The sequence below is a fragment of the Choloepus didactylus genome, chromosome 4 (genome assembly GCF_015220235.1).
Source record: "Choloepus didactylus isolate mChoDid1 chromosome 4, mChoDid1.pri, whole genome shotgun sequence".
Classification (NCBI taxonomy): domain Eukaryota; kingdom Metazoa; phylum Chordata; class Mammalia; order Pilosa; family Megalonychidae; genus Choloepus; species Choloepus didactylus.
The window spans coordinates 190,825,208-190,830,937 of record NC_051310.1 but is presented as its reverse complement, the minus strand read 5'-3'; the positions used below and the strand labels follow the sequence as shown (position 1 = coordinate 190,830,937).

The window sequence follows — 5,730 nt, the reverse complement described above, 5'->3', positions numbered from 1 at the left end:
CATAGGTCTATCAGAGGAATTTTGCCCCAGTATGAACAACACCCATGACTTTGATGAGACTTTATAGTTAGCATTGTCTAAAATGGTTTAAGAATTTTGAGATATTGTATTGGAAAGAATGTATTTTGCACCCTGGTCCTTTGGGTGTGAACCCATTTGTAAATAGAAGATGCTATCAAGATATGCCCAAACTGAATGAGAGTGGACTTTAATCCAATACGGTTGAAGTCCTTATGAGTAAAGGAAATTGGAAACAGAAGTCTGAAGTTGGAAGTCAATGGACCCTGGAATAAGAAGGAAAAGATACCACCATATGCATTGCTGTCTCAAGGAAAAAACAAAGAACCCCAAATATTGATGACCAGTCAGAAGATACAGACCCTGGGAGGAAGCAAGACTTCCAGCATCCGAAACTGTGAGCCAATACATTCCTGGTGTTACACTATCCCAGTGTATGATATTTGTTTTAGCAGCTGAAGAACTATCCATCTGTTCCTGAAGCAGGTGAACTTTGCACACACTTTGAACTATAGAGCTCTAGATTGTGTTCATATCTTCAGTTTATTAATGGAGTCACCTTATTAAGACACTTCTTGGGAAGTATCCTTCAGAGCAGAAGCTATGAGAAACAGGAAACTCTCAAATCTTCATAAATAGTCAATGAAGTCTCCCTACCTTTGCAACTGCAAAACAAAAATTAAATATTCTTTGCAAATAGGTATGTTTTAGGTATTTTTTCTCCATCTTCTCTTTCTGTGTTTTCTTGCACTTCTGTAATTCCTGTTTTCTGTGTTTTCTTGCACTTCTGTAATTTCCGTAGTTCCTCCATATATGGTCTGATTCTCTCTTTTCTCTTTTTTGGCCTCCAAAGGAAAATGCCTAACATTTATTCTGGATTCATGATTGATAAAACTCCTTGCTACTGCTATCTTAACCAATCATTCACATTGGGAGCCTTGTTTTCATGGTTTTGCTGTATGAAGATTTTCTGTATCATATTTTGTAAATCATACTGTGGAGGACTGTGTCTAGGGTTTAGCACATTATAATGCTTAAGAGCATAGCATCTGAGTAAAACAGACCTGAGTCCAAATCTTAGTTTTGTCACTTACAATGTGAACTTGAGAAAGCATGACCAAGTTTAAATTTCAGTTAAAGGAGAATGTTAGTGGTATTATCAGAATCAAATACAATAATATTTGTAAAGCTCTTAGTACCACTAAATGCTTAATATGTGTTAAAATCATAAACATTTGTTATTACTGAAATATCTGAAATTATAATGGAACTACATACTAATCTACTTTTTTTTTTTTTTTTTTTAGTTTTAAAAGTAATGATCCATAATTTCTCTGTCCCTAATGTAAAGAAGAGTGATCTGATTGGTGATAAGCCCGGCAGTAGTCTTGGAAACTGAAATGGGCCCAGCCTTCTTGGGTCCTTCCTAATTTCTTTCTCCTGGCTTCTGTTTTTCTGATTTCTGATTATACTTCCAAGGCCTTGGGGGTGATCCAAGTGTTTCTTTGATTTTCCCCTCACAAGTGGTGTTTGAAGGTCAAAGAATCAGTTTACTATGAATTAAATCTGAGGTTTAAAAAGTAGGCAACCAGATAACGAACAGAGTTAAAATAAAGGGTGCTATTTGTTCAGAGGAGATATGGTGCAGTGCTTAAGAGCAGACACTGGTGTCAGATTTTGTGTTTGATTGTGAGTTTCTCAAGTTATTTAACCTTTTTATGCTTTATTTTCTTCATCTGTAAAATGGTAAAAATAGTTGTTTTAATATATCTTAAGTGCTTATAACAGTCCCTGGCATGAAGTAAACATCATACAAATTGTTGTTAAATGGAATAAATATTGACAGGTGCTGATCCATCTTACAGTTAGGGCAGGCTAGGGATGCTATCTCTTCTAATAATAGCAGGATCCTCATTCTATGTGGGTCAGGGCTTCTGTGGGCCTTCTCCTGGCCCCAATCCTATGTCACATAACTTTTTCCTTGAACTTCATATGAGGACATTATTAACCTTTAAGGACATTTAGGGATGTTATTCAGTCTCTGGAAGTCCTGTAGACAGCAGTGTTTCACATGATGTGGAAAGGCATAGAGTTTTAGAGTCAACAGAACATGCTTAAAAAATGTGACTATTTTTGTTTCCCTCACTTCTTCATCAATCTCATTTCTGTCTGGCTTTTAAAATATTCTATAATTTACAGTTATTGTTCAATTGAGTGTAGATATTATCTGTCTTAATTTTCTAGAGCTGATATGCCAAATACCATACACTGTTTGGCTTAAACAATAGGAAAACTGGCTCAGTTTTATACGCTAGAAGTCCAACATCAAAATTGGAGGACATGCTTTCTCTCATACTCTGTAGCATGCTGACTTTCTGCCAATCCTTGGGGTTCCTTGGGTTATGGATGAATCACTCTAATTTCTGTGTCTATCTGCACATGGCAATCTCTCCCTCCTCTGGTTTTTACTAACTTCTGGTTTCCACTTCAGTGTCCAAATCCCTTTGCTTATAAGAATCTCAACATTTTGGATTAAGGTCTGCCATCATTCATTTTGGCCACACCTTAATGAATATTAACATCTTCAGAGATCCTATTTGTAAATAGGTTCACTCACAGCCCTGGGGTTATTACTTGAACATGTCTGTTGTGGGTGACATAATTCAACTCCCAACATTATCTCAAGAGGCTATGAGGAACATCAAGAATTTTGAGAGTAAACCCAATAAAATTAATATGGAATGGATGAGAAGTCACCTTAAAGATGTAAATATCCTCCTAAGTCAAAATCAGATAGGACTCAAACATTTAATGAAATTTTTGTGACAAATTAGAAAGCTATAGAATAATAATTGTAAGAAAAACTATTATTTATTGAATACAATGCAGCAGACACTATCCATTGTCCTATTTAACCCTTATAATAGTTTTATGAAGCAGGTAATTTTATTCCAGATTCCAGAATAATTAACTGAAGCTTGGATAATTTAAATAAGTTACCCAACACCACAAGCTAGTGAGTGCCTGAGGTGGGATCTGAACCCATGTGTTTTGGTTCCAGAGTCTACATTTTTAAACTTTTTCAGTGGAGAAATATAGGTAACAATAAGAAACATAAAAAACAAAAATAAATAAATTCTTAGAATGAAAAGTGCTAAAAATTAATGAAACAAGTGACATAAACAGTGACAAAGAGGCAGGGGCCACTTTAGATTGAGTGTTCAAAGAAGACCCAAGAGTTTACAGTGTTTATCCAGGGATGAGAGCAAATGAATTGAAAGGAAAGGAGTAAAACCATTAAAGAGGTGTTTATATTCATGAGATGGGGAATTTTATTTTACCCGGATGAGTATCATTGTCCACACTCCTCTATTCTTACTCAAAGTTCACCAAACACCTTAAATGTATTACTAATAATTTAGTTCTGAATTCAAATCAGGACGAAGATAAATCACATTCTTCCTAGAAAAGAGAAAGGCATTTGTTAGAAGAGACTGGGGCAATTCAGGATCTTTTTGTGGAATGATAAGTAGCAAAAAAGTGAAAAAGATGCTATATCTCACCACAAGAAATGCAGAATTTGATCATCATGAAATCCAGAAATATGAAGAGCTAACCAAAATGCCTCCTTTCTAGAGAAAGACATTAGTATGAATAGGAGCTCAAGTTGTGGGTGGAGGAAGCTTGAAAAACAGGTTCATGGTTTTGAATCCCATTAGATTTGATACTATTTACTTCACCAAAATCAAGAGAATATGAAAAAGATGGGCAGGCATATACATTTATGTCATAATCTGAAATGGAAGCAGATATTAAAGCTGAAAAGTATTTGGAACATGGGGAATATAAAGGAAATCTCTATGGAACAAAGAGAGATTCTATTCTTGAAGTTATCCAAACTGGAAGAACTTGTATTTTGGATGACCGCCCATAAGCAGTGAAAGTGTTGAGGACAGCAGAGCTAATGTTCTATGTTGTATTTATTGCTGCCCCAAAACTAGAGATATTACATGCCATGCACAAAGCTGTGGTGGATACTGGAATCACTACCAAACTTTTGATGGACTGTGACTTGAAGAAAACAGTTGAAAGTGCACATGGCTAGCCTTCCACCAATTTGGATCTTCTCTGTTTACAATCTAAAGAATTTCTCCTTTTGAAAACGTCAATCCTGCTTCTTTGCAGGGTATCAGGTTATCATTGCATGGATTATAATCAAAATAAAATTTTACAAATACCTGATAGGTGTGTGCTGGGTGTCTCTCCATATTGCTGCAACTTTGTTGAGAAGTAATGGTATCTCTACAGCTAAGTAAAATTTTAGGGTGACACATTCACTAATATTTTTCAGTAACTCTTGTAACTCCTTTGGATTGTTTTCAACCTCATGGCCACTGACTTCTGTAATGATATCTCCCAAAAGAAGGAGACCTTGTCAATCTATCATTCCTCCATGAAGGATTCGGGCAATTACTAGATCATTCTTTTCAACACTTATTACACTCAGTGGCTCCCCAACTTTTTTTGTGAATACCAAGGATAAGAATAGCATCTACTGATAATAATTGATTATTGATAGAATTATTAATTTCTGGGCTTGATGGAGGTGAATCATAACACCTTGATGCCACAATATCACGGACCTCCAAGAGTGACTGGAAGTAAGCCTGCTTGAGTATACCAACCAGTTCTGCCACATTTTCAACCACATTTATTAGAGGAGTGATATCTTCAAGAATTTCATTGACTAATTGCAAATTACTGTCACTGACAGCTTCTAGTTTTGAATCTCCTAGCCTCTCATGATCCTGAAGCTCACAGACTGATTCAGTGGTAGGAAATAAACTCGTTTAGCAAGGGATTTTACAATATAATTCTCCATAATCCCCTTGAGGAAAATTAGAGAGCAGCTCTGTAAGGTTATCCAACACTTGCCAGCATTGCTTCTGTGTTTTGGAACTTTCCTTTCTTCCTGGAATCTCTAAATAAATCACGGACCTTTTCTTGCTTCTTTGGCTCCACTCCCAACTTTTCTATGCTCTCGTGTCATAACTCCCTGTTTTAGTTTCCTAGTTTCGACTCGCACCTCGGCCACCTCCGCGCCTCCGCTGCTCCCCTATGCCTGCCGCTGCTCTTTTCTCTCAGCCGCAGGCGCCGCAGAGCAGCCCCAACCCAAACTCTGGGCTCGAAGTTGGGAATTGGAAATGCGTCTCTCTGTCTCCTTTACTGGCTTCCCACTCTGCTCCGGCTCCAGTCGCAGCCGCCAATGAGTGCGGCCAGCCACCCCCTCAGCCCCGAGCCTCCCAGGTCTCACTTGTGTCCTCTACGTTATTTTTACAATCTGTTTATTGTGTCTGTCTCCACCGAATGAATTGTAAACGACAAAAAGTAGAGGCATTGTCTGTTTCGCTAACTACTCCATTTCCAGAACCTACAACAAGGATTGGCAAATAAACAAAAAAGTTAAATTAACATTTCCTGAATAATTAACCGTCGACTTCACTTAAACTTCTGAAGAGTAATTGCATTTGTAAGAAAGACCCTTGTTAACTGGAATGCTTCTGAAATTCTTGACATTCCAATCTTGGTGTTAATTGAAACGGAGAAATTTAGGTTTGGTAAATAAATCAAGATTCTTACTGAGGACCCAGAATTGTCACTAATTAGTTTGATAGAAAGGATATGTTATATATAATTAAATTGCTTAAAGAC

The 5,730-nt window shown here is 36.9% G+C and overlaps 1 pseudogene; it reads left to right on the top strand.

The window, feature by feature from the left end:
• Positions 1–2,658: 2,658 nt before the first annotated feature.
• On the top strand, positions 2,659–4,123 carry LOC119533057 (annotated as a pseudogene).
• The last annotated feature ends 1,607 nt before the right edge of the window (positions 4,124–5,730 follow it).